This window comes from Convolutriloba macropyga, chromosome 11, assembly GCF_964194025.1.
Source record: "Convolutriloba macropyga chromosome 11, txConMacr16.3, whole genome shotgun sequence".
In the NCBI taxonomy this organism is placed as follows: domain Eukaryota; kingdom Metazoa; phylum Xenacoelomorpha; order Acoela; family Convolutidae; genus Convolutriloba; species Convolutriloba macropyga.
The window spans coordinates 4857846-4872514 of record NC_134478.1 but is presented as its reverse complement, the minus strand read 5'-3'; the positions used below and the strand labels follow the sequence as shown (position 1 = coordinate 4872514).

The following is a 14669-nucleotide window of genomic DNA, read 5'->3' as shown; positions in this document are numbered from 1 at the left end:
ATTACCAATCGCCCAGAGGCAATTCATACCAGTCAAACAGACAACAATTCCAGCAACATAACTGTCGTAACTGCGGAAAACCGTGGACACAAGAACATCGAAGTAAGTGTCAAGCCATTGGACAGACGTGTAGAAGATGCAATAAACCCAATCACTTAGCGAAAGTCTGCAGATCCAATTTGAGCAGATACACAAATAATCGCAATGTCAACGAAATAATGGAACCAGACGAAACACAGATTGAGGAACAAATAAACATGGTCTCACTAAACAACGAAATAGGAAGTATCAGAGAGGATTCGGAAGACGATTACATGGTCAACCTGATTTCCCCCACCGAAACATCAATCACACCGACAAAACTTCACATCAAGTTTGGGAACACCAAATACTGGGTAATGGTGGATTCAGGTAGCTCCAACAGCTTAGTAGCGGAAAGAATGGCACATGAGATAGAGGACAGAGATAAAAACAGCTGGTGGAGTCGTAAGACGAATCCCACAAACTTGCGCAGCTTTACGAATACACCAATCCGAAACGTCGGCACACTATACTGTGACATAGAATGTAATGGTTGGAATGCCGGAAGAGCTGACCTCATCGTGGTACCCAACAACCACAGAGCAATTATAGGAAGAGACTTATTTCAAGGGCTCGGAATACAAGTCAACCAACAACCCTCCCCAAAATCGGAAGGTAAGCAAATTGCATTGATACAAAACGTTGAAGGACAAAACCTAAAAACACAAATATATAAAAAAATTCCCCAACCTAATAAGAAGGATAGGACGATCAAAAACCCATACGGTTAAGTCAAAATTCAAAACAAACTTCACGCCCGTTCATCAAAGAGGACGGAGAATACCAATCCATCTACAGTCTCAGGTAGAAGAAGAACTCAAGAAATTACAAAAGAAATGCAGCGACAAAAACTTTATTTCACCTATAGTGATAACAGTCAAACAAGACAAAACAATAAAACTTGCCATGGACTCCAAAGTCATAAACAAAGCGATTCATAAAAACAAATATCAAATGCAAAATATAGATTGTCTGATGGATAATATCGCACAATCAATCTCGGAATCGTCGCACGATAGCGAAGTACTTTTTTCCACTATCGACCTACGCTACGCATACAGCCAATTACCACTCGACGAGGCAACCGCAAAGCATTGCAATTTTAATATCATAGGCGGTCAAGCTACAGGAACATATGGATTCATTACAAGTTTTTATGGTTTAACAGATATGCCCGCAGAATTCCAAAAAGCAATAGATACCACACTAAGGGGCCTCAAAAACACATATAGTTTCCTGGACGACATAATAATTGTCACGGGCGGAGGAATAAAAAACCACAAACAACAAGTATTCGAATGTCTGGAAAGACTCGACAAGGAAAATCTAAGCATAAACTTAGAAAAATGCCATTTCGCAAAAAATAAAATAGAATGGCTAGGATTTGAAATCAATCAACACGGTATAAAACCATTAGTCACCAAAACCGAAGCCATACAAAGCCTAAAAGCACCCAACACATGCAAACATCTAAAATCTTTCCTAGGTAGTGTACACCACCTAACAAAATTCGTCCCGAATTTAGCAACACAATGAAGAATCTTTCGAGAATTACTGAAAAAAGATGGATCACCGTATGGATCACAAAACACCAAACAGCATTCGAAAAAATAAAAGAACTCATAAAAAACATAACCAAAAACACGCACTTTGACCTGTCGAGAAAAACACGGGTACGTACAGACGCATCACGATCCGGACTCGGAGCAGTGCTCGAGCAGGAATCGAACAACGGTTGGGAAACAATAGCATATGCATCGCGTTTTCTAAACAAAGCCGAAGAAAAATATAGCATTAACGAGCTCGAACTCCTAGGCATAGTTTGGTCACTTGAACATTTCAAGCATTATTTATATGGTCAATATTTCACTGTACAAACAGACCATCGAGCACTTCTATCCATACTTAAAGATAAATCAACAAAAGCACACCAAAGCAGATTAACCCGCTGGTGCGATCGGCTAATCCCATTCCACTTTAATATAAAGCATATACCGGATTCAAAGATGGGCCTCACAGATTACATATCCAGAAACCCCCACGGCGCCGCAAAACCAATTGGTATGTACGTTGAAGACTTTGTAATAGCACAAATAGATGCTATAGTTAAAACAATCAATGCAATTAGACAACGAGGTAGACCACGAAAATTCCCAATATTGGAATCGCACGACGATTCCAAGACATCAAATACAACGACTGTAATTAAACGTCAAAGAGGCCGTCCGAGAAAAACACCCCTGGAATCGCGGGACGAATACAAAATCAAAGTGCCTAGAGCACAAAGTCATAAGACAAAAACAAAAGTAGTTCAAAAAGAACATAATTACTGCCTACGCAGACAACATTTTAATCCCAATATAGAAAACCGCGTGACGAAGAATGACGTAATTGAGCAAAAAGTCACACAACAAGCGATTGCAAAATCGCATTTGCCAAATAACTCGAATAACAACCAGTTGCTAACGCAAAAACAAAATTCTTCAGAAATGCAAGCAGACAAAGACGAATTGCAAAACACTTCCCCAAAGAGCCCAGGAAGATGTTCACTATCATTCACCACCTACCTAAGCCCCAACAAAGAAGACAACCACCCGCCGCCTCAGCAAGAAGAACAAACAACATCAAATACAACACTGGATAAAGCAATCAGAGATGTGTTCAGCTCGACATTAATAGCAGCCATTACCAATAGAGACAGTGTACTAAGAGAGATTCGAGATTGCATAATCCAGAACGATGAACGCCGATGCAAAACAGTGAGCAAACAGATATACGCCCACTGGAACCAATTGAGCGTAAACGATGGCTGCATACTACTGGACAACCGCCTCACGATTCCCAATGCACTTAAAGAGGCAGTCTTTGACGTTCTGCATGCTACCCACCCGGGCTCATGGGGAATGACAGAACTAGCGAATAGACTCTGGTGGCCTTTCATTAACAGAGATCTGATAAACAAGGCAAAAACATGCCGCCCCTGCACTGATTTTGGTAAGAACCTTAAAAGTATAATACCAAAAACTAAATGGTCACCAATGAAACCATGCGTCGAACCAAACGAAGAAATCCAGATATACTTTGGTGGACCAATAGTAAACGGTCAAGGAAGAGAAATATACTTCCTCGCATGCATCGATCGATTTTCCAAATTTCCATCCCTTAAATTATACAATAACGCGAATGCAATAAACGTAGAACACTTTCTAAATAAATATATGTCCATACATGGGGTACCTAGATCTATACGAATGGACCAAGCTAGATGCCAAAAAGGTAATATAATTAGAGACTTGTGCATCAGAAACAACATTACAATAATATTTGCACCCGCAAACGACCATAGATCGATAGGCCTCGTCGAAAGATTAATTCAAACGGTCAAATGAAGACTAGGGTGCATCAAGCTAGATCCCAAACAACACCCGTTTAATATAAAACAATCCTTAAGACAAATCGCACAAGAACTAAAAATATGTCGGAAAAAAGCAACCAATATATCACCATTCGAAGCGCACTTTGGGCGCCCCGCCAATACTCCAATAACCAATCTAACGACAAAACCTGATAGTAGAAATTTAAAATGGCCAAATGTAAAACATGATTATATAGATGACAACATCATGGGAGCGGACGAGCTGATATCCGACGAACGATGGGAACAAGAGGACCTCGACAGCGACGAGGAGGTGCGTACTTCAAAAGAGAGGATGCTCACAGCATCCATGAACGACACCAGCGAAATCCCTCGAACATTCCGAATGCCCCCCCAATCAACGTTGGAACCGATCGCCGAATCCAGTAAAGGCCTACAACTAGCGAGGAAAACAATTGCTTCAACACGCAGCAAGAAACAACTACAAGGCTTGTACGAAGCAATACCAGAAGGGGAAGCACTAGTCAAAACCTCGGCTCAACTTTAACAGTTAAACACCCGGGACCAGACGACACCGTTTCACACAAGTCCGAGGTAGCTAGATTCGGTACGCCCGCACAGCCCCAAATTCCCATAATCCAATTCGCGGCACGAAAGACGGTCATTAATCACCACGAAAAGCTGCAGCGAACAATGAACATCCACCAAAAAGAGCAAATGACCAAACTGAAAGGCGAACGTACAATCCGCAAAAGACTACAAGACTCACCTACCAACCCCAACCTGGCCAGCCTCGCGAAAGTTCATCGCACAAAAGTCCCCCGAAAAGGAAATATGTACAGTCTCCTATAAAAGGGGACGCTAAGAAACAACACAGAGACCAATACGCATCCTCGCAAGAAGAAGATGGTGACGATACCATCCCAGCCCACAAGGCAACGGCCGAAGCCAACCTAAAAGACGCAGACTATGAACCACAAGAGTCGACAGACATACACGAAATCAACCAAGGCAAAAAGCCACGACGAAGCAATAGACTCAAAAAGAAGTCAACAAAATACGGATAGACTGAAACTTTATCCACTGACGACGACACAGACGAGACCCAAACCAGCACTCCAATCAAAGATCCCAAAGGCATCGCAAACTTCCAACCGGGTTCAAGTGCGCAGGACGATTCCACGCAAGGGCCGGAAGAAGAACGTAGAAGTACCTCACCAGCCATAGGCCAAACACAAGAGCCTACAGAGACTGAGCCGGTATCACCTCGGGCCGAAGGACAGGTGCTGGAATTATCGCTCCAATCACAAGAGTCAAGAGAGAGAGAACTAAGCCCACATGAACTCTGAACCATGCCATTGCAATCGCATAACAAACTTTTAAAAACTTTGTTATTTCTCCCGAAGGGAAATGTGGTACATGTGCATTACCATTACAAAACAATCTTACATTACGTATGATATGATGCAGTAAATTAATAATTCCTTCATGCAGTATATATATCTTAACATTGTCAGCCATATGCAATCGTCCGACGATTGTCTCTTATGTTCAAAGTTAACTGGTACTACGCACTAAATGTGCAGACTGACAAAAGGTCAATTGCAGTTCTGCCTTACCTTTCACTGAATAAAGTTGTGCGTTGAATATTCTCTTTTCGATTATAGCTTAGATTTTATTCTTATAAGTCAAGCACCACAATAATAAAAATAATAATAATAATAATAATAATAATAATAATAATAATAATAGTAATAATAATAATAATAATAATAAAAATAATACTAATAATAATAATAATAATAATAATAATAATAATAATAATAATAATAATAATAATAATAATAAAAACAATAATAATAATAATAATAACAGTTATAATAATAATAATAATAATAATAATAAAAATAATAATAATAATAATAATAATAATAATATTAATAATAATAATAATAATAATAATAATAATAATAATAATAATAATATTAATAATAATAATAATAATAATAATAATAATAATAATAATAATAATAATAATAATAATAATAATAATAATAATAATAATAATAATAATAATAATAATAATAATGATAATAATAGTAATAATAATAATAATAATAATAACAATAAAAATTATCATAATAAAAATAATAATAATAATAATAATAATAATAATAATAATAATAACAATAATAATAATAATAGTAATAATAATAATAATAATAATAATAATAATAATAATAATAATAATAATAATAATAATAATAATAATAATAATAATATCATAATAATCCGAGAAAACCAGAATCGTAATTAAATTTCACAAACAAACGTTCCAATGGTAACTACATTTGCAAAATTGACGTTCAATAGAGATGTTTAAGGGATTAGTACAAGTTATTTTCTTTACCTGGCCAATAATTTGATTATAATTTTTTTCCGCGATAAAAATTTATCTAATTGACTTGGTTAACATAACGGTGATCATCAATACAACAGATCAAAAGTTTATGAATCTCGTTGCATCAGCATCTTTTATTTCTCCACATGTAAATTTTTTTTCTTCTCCCCATTTTGGTCAGGTAAGAAAAAGGAATTGCAAATTAAAAAGACTCCTGTTTGATGCAAGGTCTTAGGCGGCACATGATAAAAAACACATCTGGATTCTTCTTATTCTGAACACGTGATTAAATCTGGCCAAAACGAGCGAGCCAAAATCATTGGGGCAGACCCCTTGATCCTAACTGTCGACAATGATTGCGACAAAAAAAGATCAAGCAATCTGCCCTGCAATCGGGCGAGCACCAAAAAGCAAAATAGTTAACTAGGGACCCCGTGCCAACAACAATGCCGCTAATCCCCAAATAGCGGTGATTAAAAAGGATTGCAAGAGTTTATAGAAAGCTACAGACAACTCTTCCGCTGGGAAAAAACGGTTGTCACTTAACAAAGGCAAACTCTTGAGTTTTTTTGAAAGTTGCTCACATTGCGCCAAAGACATCGATTGCAAGTGGAACAAATGTGGTTCCCATTTTTGCGCAGTTATCATCGTGTATCATCATGGCAGGAATTTTGTTTCATCTGCCGCATCAAGAGCGTATCCTGACTTTATAGCAGCATAAGTGAGAGAGTTGGGTTGCGGCAACAATGCTGCCCAACACATACTTTGCACTATTTCTAACCTCATTAGGTGCCATATGAAGCCAAAAAGCTGGAATGGGGGAGCAGACAACAATGCTCAAATATCAGTTAACTCATCAACTTGCATGTTAGAACTTTATTGAAACAATTGCACGTACATTTATTATTCCTTCAGGACATAACCAGTTCATTCAAGAACAAGTTTTTAACAATGCTTTGATCAAAAGAATTGCTAATGCGATGAACACAAATTCAGCTTTTACAGGACATTTTCAAGAAAATACTTTTCCTTATCAAAAATTTGGCTTACGAGAACTAAGAATTGTTCGAGGAAGAAGAAATATAGTATCAGTTAATACAAACAATGATTGTAGGGCATATGTAACCACAATGAAAGCACTGAGTTTTAAAGGAGAGTCCTGCGATAGCAAAGAATCTCAGTTCACATCAAGATGCTGCAGAAAAATGTCACTTTTGTGAACACGGCGGTAAAAGTACGCTAAGAAGCCCTCTAAGAAGCGTGACAGAATTAATTGTTCTAGGACAAAGTGTCTCCACTGTTAAAATTGATCAGTTCGGAAAGGTTGCAAAAATGTCTTAAGACTTTTGTGTTAATAAAATTTTTTTTGTATTTTTTATGGGGTTTTACATTATTGCTTTCTATATTAGAGCATTCGTGGGTTATTTATTATCGTCACTCAGTTGCCATTTTCTTCTCCAAATAATTTCCGAAAATGGACGTAAACTGGGGAGAGCTATTCGAAACTTTATTGTTTACGTTCCTCTCCTTATTTTTCTAGTACCTTTTTTTAAAATTATTTTTTTCTAACCCAGCTCGCATAGAACTTCTGTTGACAAAATTAACAAAATCAAGCATAGTTTTACTATAACAAGGTTAAAAAGTCCAAAGATAGCTGCTTTTTTATGAGAACGACTCTCTTCAGCTGAACTGTACAGTTAGAAATCCGTGTGTTAATGGTACGTGCGAACTAAAGCAGAGAAAAATTGTTTGTCGTGGATAACACTTCCTGACACAGATTATTGAACGAATCCCAAACTCAAATACCGGTATTTTGGATCCTTTACTGCAGATTGTGTTCCAAGTCTACCCACATTCAGGTTTGCTATCATCAAAGCTTCTCCGAGCAGTGAAGCTGGAGAGCATTGGATGATGATTGCTCTACTCAATCGATCTTAATACTATGCTGATTTTTTGGCTCGCGCAAGCCAACAATACAAATTTTTCGATAAAAAGTATCGGAAAATGGTACAACGTTCAGTTCAGAAAACCGATAAATTGTGTGGATTCTACACAATTTTTTCAGCATTTCAATTATTTAATTTTTTTCAAACAAAACTGAACAATGTTCATGAGGTTCATGTTTAAAACTTTATAAGTATTTATATGTAAATTAAATAAATTTAATGTAAAATAATGCGAAGTCTAATAAAGTCGACAGCATTTTTTTCCTAAATTCTTCGTTAGTTGCTCACATTTTTGTCGTCCACTTTATTAACTACTCGGCAAGTTATGAGCGCGTAAAAACTGCTAATACTGTGACAATTTGAGATTAGCAAGAGGTAGTTATGAGCCCAGTTTGCTACCACTGCGTCGTCTTGCTATATAGCGTCGGCTATACCTAATCTTAATACGTTGCGGCGGCTATTCCTAATCTTAATACGTTAGGGTGGCTAGTCCTAATCTTAATACATTGCGGTAGCTATACCTAATCTTAAAACATTGCGTCGGTTATACCTAATCTTAATACATTGCGGCGGCTCTATCTAATCTTAATACCTTGCGTTGGCTATACCTAATCTTAAGACGTTGCGGCGACTATACCTAATCTTAATACGCTGCGGTGGTTGTACCCAGTCTTAATACTTTGAACCTATAACTAATCTTAATACATGGGAGTTATACCTAATCTTAATACATGGGAACTATTCCTAATCTTTATATATGTAGATTCTATTCCTAATTTTAATACATGTAGGCTACACCTTATCTCAATACATGTAGGCGCCCCTAGATTTATTCCCTATCTTAACACTTTAGAGTAGACCCGCTCTGAAAAATACTCATATACCTTATTTTAATACATGGGGTCTACACCCCCCCGGGGAGCCTTGTTCACCCTATTACTACTGATGAATCACTGTAACATCTTCATTGTAATTAAAAGTTGAGAAGCGTTCGTGGAAAACCTACTAGGTAAAATGACACCCATAGAACACTGAATTTGTCATGAATTGCCTAAATTTGTAGTCACAGTGCTTTTTAATTTAACCTATTGCATGAAAAGTCTTCATTTGACTTGCGTGCACTACAGCGATATTTTATAAACCTATCATTTTCTGTTTATGCATTTTATACTTAAAGAGAAAAAAATTTTAAAGCTATTTGCAAAAAAATGATTTTGCTCGTCTTACTAATGAGCACTTACCAACGACTCTTTTGACAATTCACATCGCGATGCCGGAGAATCACAAAAGTTTTGGTTATTGACAAAAAAATAAAAAGTAAATTGAAGGAAAAAAGGTGCATGGTTCTTGGTAATCATACTGGGACCATATATGATTTCTTGGTGGTCAAACAAGGATCAAGTGGGTCTGTTTTACACTAGTATGATTGTATAATTTCGTTTGTATCATACTAGTTTTGTACTACAAAACCAAGTCTGGACAGTACAAGTTCACATATGATCCGGTAATGAAATTAGAGAAACTTCAACCGGCGTATCGGTGACATGAGGTGAAAACAATATTTACATAGCAAAACGCACAATTCTTCTAGCGGTGAAAATGTTGACAGCGGTGAATTTTTGCAAGACGAGCTGTGCTTTATCATTTCAAACAAAAAAATTAAATTCCCCACCCTGGATCGAACCTCTGTCTTCTTGTGTAATAGTCTGGTCCTCTTCGACTGCGGTACCCGGAAATTATTTTAATTAACTTCTTCTACATTAAAATCAGGGGTCTTTCCCATTATAGCCCCCCCCCCCCCCCTATGAAATTATAGCCCCCCCCATTATGGTATATTTGCCATGATTTGGAGTGGGTTCTATAGGTTATCTGACCACTAATCTGGGGGGGGGGGGGGGGGGGGGGGGAGGGGCTATAATAGGAAAGACCCAAAATCAGCTTCACTTCAAAATATTGTAAATTATAAGCAGTAATTTGTTTGGATAGAGCTCATGAGCTATACTTTTTACAGCTGAAACGTCAAGAAAATTTTACCGCAAAAAATATTTTTCGCCGCAACTTTTTCGTCTTTAAGTGCTTTTTAGCGGTGACGCGGCGCTCCGGGTTTCAAAGTAGTTCTCGGTATTAAACCGAATAGCCCTTTCAAATGAAATTAATTAAAAATATCAAACTTACATAAAACTATTATTGTTTAATAATTTAGGTGACAATTGTTAGTCAAGAGTACATATGTAAATTTATAGAGGAAAGCAGTATAAAATTTAAATCTTAAACAAATACTTTCAATAGCAGAAATGCTCCAAAAGTTGGGTCTTTCCCATTATAGCCCCCCGCATGACATTATAGCCCCCCATTATGGTATAATTATAATGATGGGGGGGGGGGGGCTATAGGTTATCTGACCACTAAGCTGGGGGGGGGGGGGGGGGGGCTATAATGGGAAAGAACCAACTATTTAACTTCACATAATTTGATTTCAATTTAAAGCACGGCATTTTTATCGGCGGTCTTCATCTGTGCATCTGTTGTATAAATCATCACAATATTCGTCCGCCATGTAATTGCATTGCAGAGTTGAGGAGCACATTTCGCCCACTTTTCTTTTCATCCCATTCGGGAAGTTATCACGTTGTCGGAGAGCATCCAGTTGTGCCACCAGCTCACGTCGAGATGGGAATTGCCAGGTGTTTTCTTTAGCCCGTCTCTCCAGTCTGTCGTTATAGGGGTCGAAGGCGAGAAGCATGCCCACACAGGTCGCAAGTAGCGCGCATTTCATCAACAGCATTTTGTATAGGGGAGTCTAGTACGTGTCTATGAAACAACAAGATTTTCTTCAGTTAATGATTTACTCGGGTTGAAGAATTACCAAAGACTGACGCAGAACTGAGCTGCAGTGCTTCGAAACGAACAAAGTTTAGGATCTTTTCCGTTTGTCCCCCCCCCACCCCCTAGTACGTTATGCACCCCACAGTTACAGATCACGTGCCATTACATAGTACATCATTATGTAAAAATATTGCACGTGCGTCTGGGGGGTGCGAACAATATACACCCACTAAGCTGGGGGGGGGGGGGGGGGGGGGGCACAAACGGAATAGGTGTGCAGTTTATTAATTGTTGGATCTATTCTGTTTCAGCCACCCATCTTAGTTAACATACAATTCTTACCCCCTCCCTCCTCCCCCCCCCCCCCCCGCTTAGGTATACGTGGCATTCTTACATAATGGGGGCATGAAAAAGCTGTTGGGGCCGAAACAGAATAGACCCTAATTGTTAGCTGAAAACACTCCTCGGAAGAGACCTGATCGTTAACGTGTACGAACTTGAAAGACGAATGGTTAATGCGTAAGAATTTGCAAGTCGAATGAATATAACTTGTAAGTTTCTTTCTCACACAAAAAGCTGATCAAAATTGACAATTTAATGCTAGCTATTTGGGCGAAAAAAAAATCTTTGTTCAACTAAAAAATTACTGTTGAATAGAAACTGCCTTTGGGGCCACTGTGCTCTCAGTTTTTGCTTCTTTTCTCTTTTTTCTTCTGTTACATGTCTTGCTTTTTGACATTTTTAAACCAATTTTCATCTTTTTTTTCTCTGTTTTTCGCACACCTTTCTCTGATTTATTTTCTGCAGTTGAGTTTTTATCTCTTTTATAGCTAGTTTGGATGCAGCAAAGAACGTTTTGAAGCAATCCTCAACTCATCTTCAACTCCAGGAACCAGAAAAAGGGGAAAAATTAAGAAAATTGAAACCGAAGAAAAACGAAAAAAGAAGATGGAGGGAATCCTTTTCTGATGTCTTTTTCTCTCGAATAAGTGTTCATTCATATCTTTCGACGTTTTATTGTTTTTTCCTACAGTATTGGCAGAATTATTATTTTGTAAGATTGTCCAAATTTTTGGCAGAAAATGATTGAAAGGCGATGTTTCTGTATCTGTCAGGAATTTGCAAGTTCTTGAAATTTGCAGGTTCCTGCAAACTCTTATATTGTAAGCACCTTGTAGGTTGAATGGGTAGTTTGTGAGAACTTGAATGTCGAATGGTTAACTTGAAAAAACGTGAAAAATACTTGCAATAAATTCTCACAAAATAACCATTCGAATTTGACCCAGGTTTACATAACTTGCAATCGCATTCAGCTTTTTTGTATACAAAGAATATTAGCTCAATAAGTTTTTTTATTACTAATTAATGCGCTGGAAATTTGTAGAATACACCTCGATTCAAAGTAAAAACTGGTACTTGGTTCTTCGCATTTCTAGTCTTTGAGGACATCAAAATCTCACATTTTGTATTGCTTCTGCCGGTTGTAGTGCAAAAAAAAACGTGGAGACGGTAAATAATTGAAGTGTTGTTTTGTCAAAGAAAGATGATCCAAGGTTCGAGGGTACACAGGTTGAAGTCCAAATTAGAGAATGATTTCAATTCGAACAAATCTCTTAATATTTTAATACATCTTATCTGTAGTATATTCTGTTCTCAAAAACTAATGTTTTCAGTAATTTTTTTTAACCAAAGAAAAGCCAATACTTCGAGTACTGCTAAGGCAAACAAAATCCGGATCTTTTCCGGATCTTTTTACATTAGAAGCTGCAGATCCTAATAATCTGATAAAAAGCATTACTATCTGCTAAAATTAAGACTAGACGGATGTTTATCTGCTTAGAGTCTTGTAAGAGATAATGTAAAAGAAAACAATAATTTTGCCGTAGATTATTGTCCTAAACTGACGGGGGGTAGCTTAGTTTCAATGGGTAAATTGGAGCTTATTGAGGCTCAAGATATACTGTTTAACCAAAAGTTGCAAAAACGGGTCAAAAACATCAAAAGGTGAATCTCAAATGTAGTTCAATTCAGTTTTAAAGTTTTAAAGCTAAAATCAAAGAATGAAAAATTGTTTTACCTTGTCCAAATTTATTGTATGTAGTGAGTGTTCTGAGAGAACTCAAAATTTTCACACCGTTTTTTGAGAAAGTATCACAAAAAATGAGCGAATAGAGGTGTTGGGTACTTTTTAAAGCTACTCACGTGATGCTTTTGGCTTTTTTGGTACAAAGTTTTGGCTCTCAAATAAAATCACCATTTATTTAACTGCTGAACTTAATTAATTCTTAACAGCAAAATGATTTATTGCCGTAATGTATGGGGGCTTTTTAAAGGCTGGGCTTAAAGACTATATACAGTCTTTAGTTATTATATGGCTATAAACGATGATATTAGACGCAGTTGAATAAGCAGAGATAGTTATTTATTGTAATTATAGATTCTCTACATTTCGATGATACGTACGCCTATTTCATAAAAACAAATATGCAGACGAAAGCCAAAATATGCCTAAAGGGCTCTTCAATTTACTAATACCGAATATGGAATGCGCCCAATGATAATTTTTTGATGCTTGAAAAAAGTTTTGATTCGGTTCAACTTTGTACCATTAATTGTGCCCATGCGATTATTTAAACTTTGTTGAGTTGACTTGCCGTGGGCAGTTTGTTTATAATCATTTGAGTTTGTGACTAAAAAGCGTACACTCAAAAGTGAACAAACAAAAATTGGAGGTAAACAAAAAGCACTTAAGTCAGTCACCTGAGCGCATTTAAAAACAAATATATTCAAACGAAAGCACATGTGGCTGCTTTACGTGCTTTTTTGTTTTGAGTGTACGCTATTTAATAAGCAGTCAAATTAGTTCACTTAGTTTTTGTCTCGTGATTGTCTGGCTGTACCCCCTTCCAGCAAACAGCCAGACAATCAATTTTAATTTTTATAAAAATAAAATTTTTTCAAGTAAATTTAATGCTTATGATGGTTACATGCAAGAGAGCCGACGTTATAAAGAGTGGAGTATAAAAAGAGCCGAAAACAAAGTTAAGTTAAAAAGAACCGAAAGCAAAGAATTGCCTTTCACTACCCTAAATTGTTAGTTGGGCACCAGGAAAGAACTTAATTGGTCCCATGTTTGGTTGTGATAGTTTCATTTCAAGTTCCATAAGCTGATGAGGCATGGCGATGGCCCGCAACATTTCCAAGATAATTATTTAATCATTCACTTAACGTTTCTCTTTTACTAAAAAATATTAAAATTTCATTTCTCAAACACTCGGTTATGATTGGTTGAGAATTTAGTAGTCTCATTTCAGAAGGCAATTTAGTTGGCTGCAAAACTTATCTTAATTTATCAACTAATAATTTCAATAAATTTTCGACTCTCTTTCAATCAGCTCTTTTAACAGCGGTTCTCTTGCAAGTCACCGCTTGTGATGTTCTTATTTGTAGTCGCCGAAAACTAGAACTACAGTTTTTTTCTAATGTATCTTTTCTCATATTTCAAATATATTAACATCATAAAAAAGAGGTAGTTTTTACTTAACTGGTACAATCTAAAAAGTGCGCAGGTAAATTCATTATAAAATGCAGGTAAATTTACTCAGGCTTTGCAAAAAAAATTCTCTAATGTAACTCAACTAGAATCTTCCTGCAATCACTTTACATTACCTGCTATTCATGGTAAAAGTAAGTAAAGTGACCTGGAAACTTAGTTTATATCTTTCCCGAGTCGAGGTTTGGTCCAAACTAATGTAGGATTAGCGGTGAATAGCGGTGAAAAAAAAATTTTAGCCCGAACTTTTTAGCGTTGAATGCGGTGAGCTTTTTTAAGATTTGCGGTTTTTAGCGGTGAATTTTTTTCACGGCATTCACCGGATTTCTTGCAAAAAACAAACTTCCGTTCAAGGGTTTGAACCTCTCACCTCCATCATGTCAACAACTTCCTATTCCACTTACTTAACTGAGATTTCCTGTGAATTTAACATAAGCGTTGAAATTAGCAGTGAATATTTGTATGATTTGCAATTTTAGCGGTGAA

General features: G+C 36.8%; 2 protein-coding genes across 3 annotated transcripts in view; one reads left to right on the top strand and one right to left on the bottom strand.

Annotated features, from left to right (window-relative positions):
- Positions 1–13481, bottom strand: part of LOC142349728 (uncharacterized) — a 236666-nt gene extending 223185 nt beyond the window's left edge. The window contains exon 1 of the mRNA XM_075401470.1: positions 13472–13481. The gene's annotated coding sequence lies outside the window, so the exon portion shown is untranslated. The remainder of the gene's footprint in view (positions 1–13471) is intronic.
- The window catches only part of LOC142349909 (AP-3 complex subunit mu-1-like), a 378054-nt gene that overhangs the window by 268419 nt on the left and 94966 nt on the right, over positions 1–14669 (top strand). The gene's annotated exons all lie outside the window — the stretch shown is intronic.